General features: G+C 46.1%; 1 pseudogene; it reads left to right on the forward strand.

Moving 5' to 3' along the window:
- Positions 1–8569: 8569 nt before the first annotated feature.
- LOC124705464 lies at positions 8570–9177 on the forward strand (annotated as a pseudogene).
- Positions 9178–15890: the final 6713 nt, after the last annotated feature.

Genomic DNA, 15890 nt, shown 5'->3' on the forward strand with positions numbered 1-15890 from the left:
ATAAATTTCGAGGTTTTTCCCGAAAGTTGGATTTACGCACAAAAACGAGACACCGGAGCGGTTCTACGAAAACAGCGTTAGTCCGTGTTAGTTGCATCCAAAATACACAAATTAGAGGCCAAACAATAGCAAAAGTGTTCGGGAAAGTAGATACGTTTTGGACGTATCAATGCATAAACGACACTATTCATACACAAAATGGCTTCCTGACGCATAAGTATGTGGGCAATAAACCTGTGAAATCTTCCTCATCCATACAAATTCAGGAAAAAGTGCATCTTTACTGATATATAATCAGGAACATGTAGATGCAAAACAGGCTTGTAGATCAGGGAAAGCGGCATGCATGTACTTCTAACATGAAACATAGATCAAAAAGATCTCAACTTTGTGGCCACAAACCTGTTATAAGTTGGTGGGATTCTCAAGGTAGTTACTTTGTGTTCAGATTTTACTCAAGACATCACCTTGCAAAGCAACTAAGTTAGTTGACCTGATGCATACTATCCATAGAATAAGCCACAATAAAAAGGAAGGACTAGCAATGCATTTAGATGGTCACATAGTACTGGGAAGGTTCTATAGTGGGACTAGGTACCGGTAGTGTGTCGAAACTATCGAGACAACCAGTTCATCGAACAACAAACTATGTTTCAACAGGAACTAGTAGTGTTACATAACACAATTAAGGAGTAAAATGTTCGACTTAGCTACCATTTGACATGCATAGCAAAAGGGCTTGTTTCTTCCGTCATAGTGCTAAACAGAGATGTTGCACCGTTCTCCATAGCTGATCGATGACGCAAAATGGGACACTTGATCTAGTCCATGCGAGCCTCCAGTACCTAAAATTGCAAGTATGAGAAAAGATGTGAATGGTGGTGACAACAATAAATTTAGTAGCATATGTCATGCAGGTTTGAATAACCAATTCGCTAGTTTTGGGGTAGCAAATTATATGAGCAAAGACAAAGCAACTTAGGTTAGACCAGAAAAAAGCATATTTGCCAGAGAAAAACAACTAAGATGGGCCTAGTATATCAACTTAGATGAGACAGAGGAGCAACTTTAGATGCATTCATAAACAAAATATTTCAAAGTTACTTACAAAATGAAATTACTTTTGTTTTGCAGATGAGTGGTTTGGACCTGAACCTAGAATCAGACGATGTCGACATGGAAGATGCATTATGTCTTAAAGTGGACATGGAAAGGCGCACATTGCATAACCTATAGCCTATATGAATTCCGCACTTCGTTTGGCAGTGTTATTGTTGTTGTTAGCCCTTTATTGATGTAGTTTCATAATTAATACTTTACCATTTCTCTGTTTGCAAATGAAGAATAGTTGGGTAGAGTTTTATGGTCCATATAGATCTCTTAGTATTTAGATTTGGAAGTTATTTCTGTAGTTCTCAAAATTGTGTCTTCCTAGAAATTAGACGGCCTCTCAATTCTATTCCAATGTTTTCCAATGTTTGATCCTTAGTTATATTTGAAATATTCATTACAATTTTGTTGAGTTCGATCTATGTTGCGTTCTTTTCTTTGCCGATACCTTCCTATTTTGGTAAAGCATTTAAGTTAAATGTACTGTATAAAAGAAAATTTGTAGCAAACTTTAGCAAGCTGATTAATATGCTATTGAAATGAGACACAACGAAACCCAAGCTACATGCACACATATAGTGTTTTCAGCATATAAGTTTATATAATATAAACTTTGTTCCTTTCTTAGAGATAGTAATTTGCGAGATGTTAGATGTGCATGCCTTTGATAACTGTTCTATTTTTCGTTGTTGAAGTACTCAAAATCTCCTTGTACAGTACATGAGGGTGACACTGCAATGCATACAGGAGGGTGAGAATGCAAATACATACTTCAAGATAATTATGTGTGAGCTCAGTCTCCATCTTATACATATTGGTCTCTTCGGTAAGGCATCAGCTCTCTTTTACGACTAAATAGCTCTTTGGGATTTGTTTGTTCTTTCAAGTGCTACTGCTATCAACTCTTCAAAATTTTGAACCAAAGAGACTGCATTAGAAAATCTGGAATGGATAGGATGTGCTTGGTCCATGAATCATCGTAAACGACTTTTGTTGATCATGCATTCTGTTAATTCTCAATGAAATGGAAATAAAGTAGTCTAGACAGTGAGTGTACGACTTTCTTGGTATGTTCTTAGGACAACTTTTATGGAATTCTCATTACATGTGAAGAAGCTACGAGCATGTCTAACAGACCCCCTAAATTTCTGCCCCGTATAACACGAGTAGAGGGCCCTGTATTCGATTTTAATCAGCCGAAAACTCGTCCGAGCTAGCAGACCCCGTATCCTTAAACTGTAAAAGAGCATATTCCGAGAATATGCCAAATCAATTTATTTTTCTTTTTCCCCCCTCTTTCTTCCTCCTCTCCTTCTTCCTCCTCCCCTCCCTGACGCGCCCCCGTCCCTCCCTGACGCGCCCCCGCCCCTCCCCTGACCTGCCGCGCCCCGCCCCTCCCTGACCTGCCGCGCCCCCGCCCGTCCCTGACCCGCCCCCGCCCTCCCTGACCTGCTCCGCGTCGAGCTTCGCTGCCGTGGCCGCGGCGCCGCCGCCGGACGGGGCGCCCGCCGCTCCGCGCGCCCACCCGCTGCCGAGCCTCCCCAACCTCGTGGAGGAGGACCTGCAGGTCGTCCTCAAGCCGACCAACCCGCAGCTAGCACCCACGGCGCGAATTCACCGGCGAACCGAGCCAGCAGCTGGCATCCGCGGGGGAGCGCGCGCTGCTGCCGCAGTAGCAGGTACGACACCGGGAGCGTGACCGCCGCCGCCACGCCGGAGTGGTGGTGGGACATGGACGACGGGGTCACGAGGCACCGACGAGCTCCAACAGCCGTCGCGCGGAAGCAGTTGCAATTTCTGAAAATTCAGCGCGCCATGAGTGAGGGTTTGGCCCTGTATTCGGCCTCCCACCCCGTACAAGTAAGGGGCCAAAAGCCACCCCGTAGCCGAAACTGTAAAAAATCGACGCGGGGCCTGTTTTACGGGGTCTGCTAGACGGCCGGGTAGAGTCATACCCCGTATATCGGCGGTTATTTTACGGGGTTGGGCCTTTTAAGAGATCTGTTAGACATGCTCTAAAGATGTGCCCTATTGACATGGCAGCCTGCAGCCGAATTCTACTCGCGTAATTATTAGCATGAACTATTCTTTTACTTTGAGTTTGGTTATCTCTAAGAAATAGTTGTACAAACTGCTAGAGAATTCTTAAATGTATTTAATATGTTTGATACTGGACAAAGTGATCATTTCAGTTTTGTAAAGATCTTTGCTCATTTCGAGGTCTCTGTGTCGCTGCATGGTATATGACACCGTCCAAGCGAAATGAGGATCACCTTCTCCAATGTTAATATGGTATGCTCTGACCAACTTGAGAGAAGGGACTGCTATCCGGGGATGGCGTTTTGACTCCTGTGTCCCCAGGATGATAAAAACACTGCAAATGTTGGAAACAAATTAAACTTTTTATAACATACATGTTTTTGTCTTTTACAGTTCATGCAAAGTTCCATAAAAAAAAGCCATGTGGTATTCTCTAAACAAATCCCAGGTCTCTAAAATTATAAAAGCATTGGTTTGTTTTTTAATACATGCCGCACAACATGTCTTTTGTCTTAAATCTTTTTGATGAAAATTTATATAAGTACATGGAACATGGACATGTATTATTTTTCCAGATATTTTTACAACAATAACACAATATTTCACCCATGAACATATGCTACTATTGCTATACGTCACCGATTGATAGGACATGCCCTCGGCTCCCCGGATGGAAGCTGCGCCCCTTACAACGTAGGTAAAAACAAAGCGGGTACCACCTATATATCAGCGTCCTAGCCAAGAAAGTTTGCATGTGCCTCCCGTCCAACCCCTCTTTCAAGACCCACCTCTCCTCATGTCACTGCCCATTTGGCTGCCCATAATGGCCACACATATACCAAAGGGTACTACTTAGCCGATTGCATCATGGGTGGCATTAGTCAAAAAAAAAAATCCCAGATGCCTATAGGCGATGAAGTGGCACTTTGCTTCAGCCAGGAGAGTTGTAGGAAGGATAGCGAGGGACATTTGGTGTGCTCCAACTCTAAGCTCGATTAGTTATTGTTCGGTACCCTGCTCTTACCTAATTTCAAGATCAAATGTGGAGAGTGATACATGCTTGTGTGTAATGCACATGATGATCACAAAGAGCAAAACTAATGTCAATGTTGACCCTATGAGTGTCAGGATCTTCTTGCGGATGGCCATCACTCTGTGCCTGCAGATTTTACTGATTTACTCGCCATATATGCAGAATCCTTGACACAAATGCTCATCGCCAACCGCAAGATGAATTTATAGAGCATCTGTGGAGGCTCAAAGAAGAGTCATCAACTGTGACGACGACTTGATCAAGTTGATTATGTGTGTTATGTTTTATTAATTATATGTTTTAGTTCCATTTACAAAAAATATTGGAAAACACATTAATCTATGTGTTTAAATTGGTTGTGCCTTCAAAGACAAGAAATTACGCAAAAAACTTTTTGGCCCGCGTTTTAAGGGACACGGCTAGGAACATGCCCCCCCCCCCAAAATACGGGACCTCGCGACAGCAACCCCCATTTGATCCATCTGGCACATTTGTCGGAACGTCGTTTGCGGGACGAGACTAAATATGTTGTAAGCACTTTAATGGTCTAGTATACACACACAACAACACAGGCTAAGAGCACCTCCAATGGCCCGATCCATTTTGAACATCAAGTTTATTTGTTTTGCTTTATTTGGATAGATCCGCGATAGAAATGACGCTGGGTTCTTTATTTGGTCCATCCATGTTGCGGTGTAACCAGCGGCCAGCCACATTTGTTCAAAGTTAGCTAGTTGTCTCTTTTTAAATGAAAATTTCACTAATTTATTAATAATCATCAACAACGGTACAAATGAGTCCTAAAAGTAATAAAATTGTAAATAGTTTCTTGGACCTTCTAACGACGACTAAAGACATTAGCGTGAGACTAACGCTCGCCCGGAAGTGACCCTGCTCCCGGGGAGGGACATCAGAACTTCCCTCCTCCCAGGAGGGATGCCGCGTGGTGGCTAACGCCTATCCTGGAGCGTACTTTGCTAGAAGAGCACGGACAAGACCATACAAGGAAGGATAGTCTAGTCCGAGCGTCAATATTCTCACGCGGCGACAACCTAGATAGCGGTATGCATGTAGACATGTGCCCCGACACAATGTGCTCGCGGGATGTAGGCACACTCCCATGCATCCCAAGCGGCGGACGCCTTCGCGTCATATAAAAGGAGAACCCGGGGTCTTAAGAAAATAGGTTAGATCATAGAGCAATTGGGAGCTAAGGAGAGAGTATTCTCACCTTAGTTCACAATGTTCACTTCATCGGGAGCTAAAGAAAGAGCTTGTCGGGCTCTCCCTGGCAATTCAAGTTCATCGTTGTAAACACCAGAATCCACCGACAAATTTAGACAAGCAGGACATAGGGCTGTTAGCTTGCAAAAGCGGTTTGGACATGGGTAAACTCGCGATGTGTTTGTCGTGCTTGTCTAAGATTGTTAGAATTATCTTGCCGCACATCACCGAACCAAAAAGGGGTGGTCTCAACTCCGATGTCCTCGAACGCACCCGCGGTGAAATGCAGTTTGCAACGAAATTAAAACAAACAAAATGACAAGACATGACTACTAGTTTTATACGCGAGCCCATATATGTTAAATTAAATCTATCTGAAGTCGATCGTGAGTGTGGAAATCATAGATCTCATGATGCACATGAAGAAACTTAGCAAACGATACTAGACAGGAAGCGGCTCTACCAATTGACCCGCATTGGTTATGTGGATCATCATCACACTCATTTTTTTAATGATCATGTTCTGCATATACTCACACAATCAGAGTATCTCCAGCCGCGTTCACCAGAGCGATCCCAAAGGTTTTTGGGGCATGCTGGATATTTTTTCGTTCCCAGCTGCGCGTCCCAAAGCATCCTTCTGTCTGGCGCGAACCAACACGGTGTTCGGCATCCCGAGCTCGTCACCGGTCCACAGGGGACACGCCGGACACAACGGAAAGCGAGGCGAGCTCCCACCTGTCGGCGACCACATCCATAACGGCTGGTTCCCACCTTTTATTTCTCGTCACGCCTCCCCTCACGCGCCTCCCACCCCAGCGCCACCGCTCGATTTGCCGACCGTCTCGACGGTAAATCTCTTCTGAGTCGGGAACCGTCATGGCGGCTGGCTCCCTCGCCGGACTTTTCGCCGCCGCCGCTTCGCCAACGCGTCCCAGAACACGCCGTCAAATCTGCCCCACCTCCACGCACAGAAGGTGTTCAACGCCTTGTTAGGTAGGTGTGATAGGTCATTGTTCGTTGCCTCCTCTGCCGCGGCTGAATTTTAACAATTTATTTTGCTTCAGACATGGATAGCGATGGCAAGATGATTGTCCGACTGTGGGAGGAAGAGCAAGCCTTCGACGACGACATTTGGGAGCATTTGTCGATCATCACGTCCCTCCAGAACATGCTTGACGCCGAGGAGGAGAAGCGGAAGAGGCCGCATAGGTTCAAGGCCGGGAAGAAAGAAGTTGAAGCCCCGACAGAGGATGGAGGGTCATACCATGCTGCACAATGACTACTTCGCAAATGACGCAACACAAGCCGACAATTTTCAGCGCGGGTATAGGATGAGCAAGGGTTTATTCATGAATATCCTCCACGTCGTTCGAGAGTTTGACCCCCTACTTCAAGCTGAAACACGAAGTTGTAGCCATTGCCTAGTTCTCGTCGATTCAGAAGTGCACCGCCACCATGAGGATGCTTGCGTACGGAGCACCTGCCGATACAGAGGACGACTACCTTCGCATGAGTGAGTTTACTACCATCGAGTGCATGTACAAGTTTTGCCGAGCTATGGGGAAAAGTTTGGCAAATAGTACTTTAGAGGGCCAACTGAAGAAGAGACTGCAAGGATCATATCATAAAATGCTGCAAGAGGATTCCCTGGGATGCTTGGAAGCATCGATTGCATGCCCTGGTCATGAAAGAACTGTCCGTTTCCTTGGCAATGTATATACAAAGGGCGTCATGGATATTGCAGTGTGGTGCTTGAAGCTGTGTCAGATTATGACATGTGGATTTGGAATTCTTTCTTTATCATGGTGGGGTCACACAATGACATCAACGCGTTGCAACGGTCTACGGTGTTCATCAAACTAGTGGAAGGTCATGCTCCACCATGCAACTATAAGATCAGTGACCACCAATATACCAAATGCTACTATCTAGCCGATGGTATATATCCGAAAGGGGCCACTTTTGTCAAAACAATCCTGGCTCCATCAGGTCAGAAGAATTGCCACTTTGCTTCGTGACAGGAGTCTTGTAGGAAGGATGTCGATCGGATATTTGGTGTGCTTCAAGCTCAATTTGCAATTCTTCGGTACCCTACTCTAAGCTGGCCTCACGACCAAATGTGAGAGGTGATGCAGGCTTGTGTGATCATGCACAACATGATCATCGAGGATGACCGCAAGAATTAGATCAGGAGACATGTTGGTCCCTATCAGTGTCAGGGCGCTCTTACGGAGATTGATTATGAGGTGCCTGCAGATTTTGTTGATTTCCTCGTCATACACGCGGATATCCGTGACAATAATGTTCACGAGAAATTTAAAAATGATCTCGTTGAGCATATGTGAAGAGTCAAAGGATTATCCGCAAATACCGCAGCGCCTTGATGTAGCCTCATTGATTATATTTGTTTAGTTGTTTTATTGTTTGTTGTATTTTAATTTAAAAACAATGTTGGCAAACATATTTATTTGTATGCTATGTTTAATAAAATGGTTATGTTTTCGAAAACCCTATCAAAAAAAGTAGATGACCGCGTTTAGGGGACGCGGCTGGGAGCGATGTCCCCCAAACGTGGCTGAGAAGTAACGTCCACAAACGTTGCACGAAAAAATACATCTAAAAACGCTTAATTCGGCCTGGTTTAGGAGTCGTTTTAAGAACCCGTGGTTGGAGATGCTGTCCTAGATAGTATCAATGCTCCCTATTTTAACGTGGAGCCTAACAATAGCCCTTGACAGTACATACACGTGCACGCTCCATGCATCCTTCCTTCCTCGTCTCGTCTGGTCCCGTTCGAATCCCAGTTCCCAGAGAATCTCTCGGAATTCGGAACCCACTTGCCCGGCCAGGCCCTGCCGGGGGCCCTCGCCAACTTGGCCCGTACGGCTGTGTGAGTGCAAATCAACATATTGGGTAATATTTCAACTAAAAGGTCCACATATTAACGTTTTATTTTTCCTTTTTCTTTTTCTTTTTCTTTTCTTTTCCTGTCTTCTTTTTGACCCAGCGGGACACAACTGCTGAATTTGCAAACCACCTTAAAAAGTTCAGTTCGTGCGGACTCGTGCTGTCTGGTGGGGCATTCTTTTGCCAAAACCGCAAACAGGTAGTTATTTTACAAATTGCATGGGCATGCAGTGTGCTAGAGATGCTCGTATAATGTCGTGCACGTCCATATGGCCGTCGCAGCCGCAGTGCGCCGGGTTCGCAGGCGCAGGTGGAAGCGGGTGGAAGGCGGCGGCGCACACACGGCGTCGTGTGTGGCAGTGCCGTCTGAGGTGGCGCGGCACCCACGAGCATGCGGAGGGGGCTGGGTAGTGCTGCTCGGTGGTGCTGAAGGTGATTGAGGCATCCGTAGACGTGGGGGTGGTGGGCGGAGGTGATGCGGCGCTTCGGCCGGCCGTAGGCGTAAAAAAAGTTCATCTGAAGTTGCCGCCTCGTGGACGGCGATGCCGGCGCAGTGTCGGTGAGCTCCATGCACGAGGTGCGGGTGGTCTCGGGCCTCCCTGCCACCAGCAGCCGCCAGCGGCTAGAGATCCTCGTAGCTTTCGTGTCGTCGGCGGAGAGCACCGCCTCTCCAACTACCGGTCGCCGACCACCGTGCACCAGACTGTAGCAACGGGCGTCGCCGTCGTGGTGGAGTCATATATCGGGGAGTGCCCGCCGGGAATACCGCCGACGAGACACTCACGATCGTCGACGCCATCGTGTGCTGCAAACTCTAGTCGATGGCGCGCACCGCCCAAGAGCTCTCTCTTGCCCCTTAGAGCTCCTTTGATTCAAAGACTTGTAAACGAATTGTGTAGGATCTGGATCCTATGAAATCTTTTCCTATACAAATTGTTTGATTGATACGAACACATCATATATGAACTAACTTTATAGAAATCTTGTAGTGTAAATCCTATATGAAAAGAGCGCTAGGTCATACTGGAAAAATTTATTTGCTACAATCAAACACACTCCATCTTCCCATAGGATTCACATGGACATGACATCTCAATCCTATACTTTTCATGTTTCAATATTTTTTCTATTCTATGAATCAAAGAAGCAAGCCCTTAGTTTCCAACGCCCCAGCGGTTACTTACGTGTGGCCCGGCTTTTTAGGAGGTCATTGCTTATCGGTTGGTGACATCTCATGTTTGCCTCTTTTGAGGCGTCTGGGTCGATGGACCGAAATGTGTGGTTCGAGCCTGTGTTCTACACTTCTACCCTTTTTCATTTTGACTAAACAGATCAGAGCAAAACATTGTGTGCTAGCTAGTGCTGCGACTAACTCCCCTCTTATCGCAAAAAAAAAAAAAGACTAACTCCCCTCTTGTACATACTGCGTACTCATGATGTACTGTTTAACTTTGCTTTCTACAGCTTGGTTTGATGCTAGTTTAAAATAGGAGGCCTAAGCCCTGCTCTAAATCAATAACGCGCCCGAATCGGCAGATAGTTACAAGATGCTGAGGGATAACCAGCAATGCCTGAATCGTCGCATTTTGCTTGTGTGCGTTGTTGTCTTGATGGATGCTAGTGCTTGTTTGTTCTTGTAATGCCAACCTTAATTTGTTTTTCTTGTCGATAACCAGCGACATAATATCAAAATTCCCCAAGCAAAGTTGCTAATTAAGTATCTGAATGCAGAGCTGGTGGTTGATTTAGCTGGATTTCTTTAGGACCGGTTCTTGATCATCAGAAAAATCAGGACCAGTTAAGTTGTACCAAACGAATGCACATGGACTTGTGGAACCAATGGAACACGGCAGTGACCAAGCCATAGCTAATCATGAACTGGCTGCTAACTAAATTATCTAATCTTTCGTTTTATAGTTCGCCAATGGTAGCTGTTCTGCATGTGTACAGTCAAATATCTGGCAGTAAGATTATTCAGGCTGTCCGGCTCACCTGCTCTTCCGAAAATAAACAACAGCTCGCATGTAGGCGCTTCCCTATCACGCGCTATTTCTTAATCGTTTGACTTTGATATTTCTCCCCCCAAGACTCTGAATCCTCGTCATTTTATTGTGATCCCAGGGAAACGATCTTTCAAAATCGTGTGCACGCATGCTCAGATGTGCAATGCTATAGCAAAGTCCACGGCTCTAAGCCGGTGCCACTCGTAGATCTCGATGTCGTATCGTGCCCGTCTCTAAGTAACGCATCATCCTCGTATCAGGAAGATCGCTGTCGGTACGACAACAGGGTTAATTTAGGGTAAAACAAAAGGCTAGCAGTAAGTGCCAAACGATCGATGCAAGATTATATGCCTAAGAGCATCCCATCCTTCTCAACACGTTGGACACAAAGCCGCGCCCTTAAATTCTTCTTGAGTCCAACACGATCCAATAAACTGTCTGACACCCTAGGCCACCCCGATTCAACATGACCTCTTTGAAAGCGCTGGTCGCAAGACGAAGTCGGTGCAATGTGGGATACCGACAGACGGTAGCATAAGCCAGTCACCAGCCCATTCTCTGCCCGCTACCTCGTCTCTCCCCGGCTCGAGGGCTCTTCCACCCTCGCCAAATCGCCACTGTTGCAGCCCCCTCCCCTTTCGATGCTGATAGTTCAGCGGTGGTTACAACTAGTCTCGGCCCGGAAGTCGCCCACTGCCTCAGCTTCCCCTCTCGCTGCTCCACCCGACTCATTGTGACTTCTTGAACGCCTGGCTTGCACGCACGATGTTTTGCTGTTTGCGTTGGTAAGCTTCATATCTAGATTTTTTGTTCTTTTCGTCGTTCGGTTGATTGGTTTCTCCATTATTTTATTGTGGACTATTGATAGGAACGATGAGGTAATGACCATCATTTCATGAAACATGCAGCCAATGCCTCCGGCGATGAAGATGAACATTTGATAATCCTCACTTGTCTTCTACAACTACAAGCAGACGAACTAAAGAATGCCGCTCCCAATCGTGGAGGTTCCAAGTTCGGAAGAAGGAATACCAAGCCAAGGTAGAGGATGAAGTGTTGCGCCATGATATATGCCGAATATTTTGCTAACTTATATCCGAAAGGAATTTTAGTGCCACTTTAGGATGAACACATAAGTGTTCATGAAGTTGGTGCATGGTTGTGAGTAAGTACGATGCCTACTTCATGATGAAAAAAGATGTTGTTGGACTGCCCATTTTCTCATCCATTCAGAAATGCACTGCTGCTATGAGGGTTCTTGCATATGGAGCCCCTACCGATACACAAGGCGAGTACTGGCACTTGTATGATTCCACAACCATTGAAGACATGTAGAAGTTTTGCGCTAATGGTGGGAAATTTTGGACCAAACTACTTAGGACCCGATGAAGCAGAAACAACTTGTATTATGGTATAAAACGAAATAAGAGGATTTCTTAAGATGCTTAGAAGCATCGACATTCATTGGCCATGGAAGAATTTTCCATTTGCTTAGCAAGGGTTGTACCAAGGGCATCATGGAGCGTGCAATGTGGTACTTGAAGCTATGATAGATTATGACGAGTGGTCGGAAAAGTGTCACTTTGCTTCGCGTGAGGAGAGTTGCAGGAAGGATCTCGAGGGGGCATTTGGTGTGCTCTAATCTCATTTTGTTGTTGCCCGATACGGCTTGTGTGGTCATGCATAACCTGATCATTGAGAGCGAATGCAAGTATCCTTCATCCACATAATCATCAAAATCATCTTTCCACTATTGATCACCAGGTACCTGCAGACTTTGTTGATTTCCTTACGATGCATGAGGAGATCCTTGACAAAGTTGTTCATCACTTGCTCCAAAATAATCTGATAGAGCATACGGTTAAAGAAGACGAGGACTAAGTTTTGATCTAGATGAGCCTTTTTTTTATTCGAATCGTATGGATTTTTATTTTTATTTCAATTGGCATAGAACTAAAACTTTTATTATTTATTTGATGAAATTTTACAAAACCGTTTAGAAACATGGTTAAATATGAAAAAAGGACGAATAAATCTAGTGGGGTGTTGTATTTGTGGCGCTGCTGGGAGAGGCGCTACGCGCAGTGGAGATGCTCTAAGCCTCTAAGCGATTCGAAAAACACTGTGATAGGTTGTGTGTAAGAGCATCCCCACTCGTCTCCCCGACTTGGCCCCCGAGCGCCGTTTTTCTCATCCGGACGGCGAATTTCGGCCCAGTCGCGCCCCCGATTCCTCGTTTTTCTCCGGATTTGAGCCTAAATACATCCGGCGAGCCCACGCCATCCCCGGTCCCCCGAGGCGCGCTCTGGGACTCCGGACGAAGCGAAAGCGCGCGAAACGCCGAGATTTCTCTCCCGCGCTTTCGCTTCGGCTTCCGCGCGAGAGATGGACCCAGCCGGTCAGCGACAGACGCATCGTCTTCCGCGCGCAGTAAAGGCTGCCGCCGGTCAGCTCGCCGCGGACGCGTAGCATCCACGCGGCATTAAATCGCCGGCTCCAGCCCAGCCTAAATACCCCGCAGTTCGACGACGACGGCTCCGACGATGATGGCGCCGGCGGCGACGGCGACTACACGGTGTTCTACCGCCATTTCGGCTTGTAGAGATTATTTAGAGTTGTATTCCCCTGGCCGAATTCGAAATATAGTCGAATTCGGCCCCTATGTATGAACTTCGCCCTCTATATAGTAAATATCATTAAAGTTAGTCTAAATTTAATTATTTTTTGCCGTATTTTATCAAGTTTCCGTTTTTCAAATTTACATCGACGTCTTCGCCTGAGATCGCGGCTGGGAAACTAGTCCTCCTCACGCCACGGACGTAAATTTGCCCGGATTTCGGCGTGTGGGGGGGGGCAAACGAGTGGAGATGCTCTAAGGAATGCGTGAGCGTGACTTAACGACGGAGGTAAAGCACGGGGATCCAAAGCACGGATGCTTCGTCGAGGAACCTGTTTCCCGACTGGCAGAAAGAGATAGATGGTGGCCAAGTTGCATGGTGGTAGCCCAGGCTGGATAGGTGACCCAAGGCTTCGTTCGGATTCATTTGCGTGACACAGCGTGAGGGCGTCCCCCCAGAGCCCAAGAGGGCATCATGCATGGACGTGGAGCCGAGCAACAGAGATTTAGTTTAAACCCTGGCCTGGTAGGGGAATCAATCCATGCGTACGTACGTACGTTGTGTACGGATCGCTTGTTTCTTCCCTCTTCGGCCGTTGATTCGGCTGTTGCCTGCTGCTGGGCAAACAATACTACAGTCCACAGTAACGCCACCACCTGATGGCTCCTCGTCCTTGCTTATAATTATTTAATAGTTAAAGTACTGATGGAATCGTACCATAAACTATACTTACTCTTTCTCTGGTTGTACCGCTGTACATATGGAAAACAAATTCCAGAAAGAAAATGACGACATGCGAGTTGCTGCATAAGAAAATGCATGCTACGCCCACCGTACACAGCAGGGTGATCACGCTTTGTATACCGCGATCTGAATAATCTGCAACTGGCAGGAAGGTGCCCGCCCAGTTCAATACGATTCACTTGACATTAACAAAACCGCAAGGTTATTTAGTACGAGAGACAAATGACGAGGAAACATATAAAGCGGTACTAGGCCAACTTGTGCATGCAACTGGGCTCTACATGTCGCTGTGGTTCGCTTCCACGGTCAATGAGCGCGATTCGATTCGCTCTTCCCTCCCGGCCGGCTTTGCTCCAATAATTTTCTTCTCCAAGTAGCATGATAAATTAGCTCGCGCCAACGCGAGCAAGTGGCAGTTCAAGTTGCGTTGCCTGCGCTTTGCAGTTTGCACAACTAGGAGAGAGCGCAGAAGCTTCACGCACGCAGTTTGCGTGCCCAGCAGTCCGATCGAGTGTCCGACCCTTGGAACCTTGGAGTTCCATTAGAAATGCACGCGGCACGCCCGGTTCAACCGCCTTTCCGAAAAGTTTGACGGACCAAGCAGATCGAACACTGGGATCGCCCGAATCGATCGGTGCTGCCTTTTGGTACTTTCTTTGTTTCCTTAGTTGAAATTTGTATCGTTCGGGGAAAGTCACGGGTGTGGTAACTAGCCTATCACCTTCTGTGGGTACCACTTCGGTCCGCTTGATCAGTAAAATATAATGTGAGAACCAACCTGAGGTTGGGTGGTTAGGAGGGTGGTTGTACCCCTAGCCCACCAGAGTTCAAACCCAGGTTTGACATCTGTGTGTCTCATAACGGCGGAATATTCATTCAGTGGGAGGCGACGTTCCCGTCGACAGCGAGGCGCTTGTGGTGACTTCGTCAATTTCAAGATCCAATCCGCCGACTCAGTCTTCTGGAGATGCTCATAGGGATAGGGTGTGCGTGTGTGCGTTCATAGGGGTGAGTGTATACGCGTGTATGTGAGCGCCTGCGTTTGTACTGTGTTTCTCAAAAAAAAAAGTAAAATATAATGTCATGGTTCCATTTTAGAGAAACATGTTGATTTTATTCTTGTATTTGGTTCGAGCTGAAAAATAAAAAGGGTTCGCTACGTTTGTGTGTTTTATTGGAGAATGGAATGGGACCGATTCTGGGAATATAAAATGTGAGCAAGCGTGTAGTGCGTTTAGCAAAAAGCGTTGCAAGTGAACAAAGGAGCTGGGCCAACATGGGGTGGCTTTAGCACATAGGAGCTGAGAGGTTGCACCGACTTTGAGAAATGGATGCATTCTAAATTTAGAGGGAATGTTCTCTTTTGAAAAACTACCTCGTTCCATTCCATTTTTCAACCAAACACTGGAAAGGTCTTTAGATGTGGAACCATTTCACTACCTTCCACTTTGTGATCTCAACCAAACACACTCTAAGAGGATCTCTCTAGGACATATCAAAAAGCTGAACCTGGAAAACTCGTACTGGATGCTCTTGAAGACTCATGCCAGGTATAAGAGTTTGATATGTCAACCAAAATTGCATTTTTCTATATAAAAAAAGCTTGGCCCCATTGATTTCTTCACAGCTATTTCTACGTTCTAAAATAAGTGTAGCAATTTTTTGATACAAATGTACACACATTAAAATGTGTCTAGATACCCTAGTGGAACTAGAAACATAACGCCAATGGATCTTGCGGTGGATTTATCGTCGCATGAGAATGCCTTTGTGGCGCGGTGGTTCCACAAATGGAACCCTAAACCCCCCTCTGATCCAGCTATATAGGGATGGGATGGGCTCATAGAGAGTTCACCGGATACTTTTTCCAGGCCGAGTCGTTGTGCGGTAGCTGTTCGGGGCAAAAGACGGCCACATGCCGCATATCACCAGGACTTATCCGCGTTGTGGCCTTGTCCTAGGATCTGTGCTCTAACAACCTATGTACCGTAAGCAGATTTGGCATGCCTCAGTCCATATTGAATCAGATTCGATCGAACCTATAAAACATGCGCTGGAGTTATTGAGATTTGGAGCCCGTACACAACATTTTTTTGTTGTTAATTGTTTCCCGGAGATTGGTGAAATGGGAGTTGTCTCATTCCAACATTGCCCTCATATAGGGATGTAAATATTGTACAGTACTAGCTAAGTTCGATTATAGCTCGA

The sequence above is a fragment of the Lolium rigidum genome, chromosome 4 (assembly GCF_022539505.1).
Source record: "Lolium rigidum isolate FL_2022 chromosome 4, APGP_CSIRO_Lrig_0.1, whole genome shotgun sequence".
In the NCBI taxonomy this organism is placed as follows: domain Eukaryota; kingdom Viridiplantae; phylum Streptophyta; class Magnoliopsida; order Poales; family Poaceae; genus Lolium; species Lolium rigidum.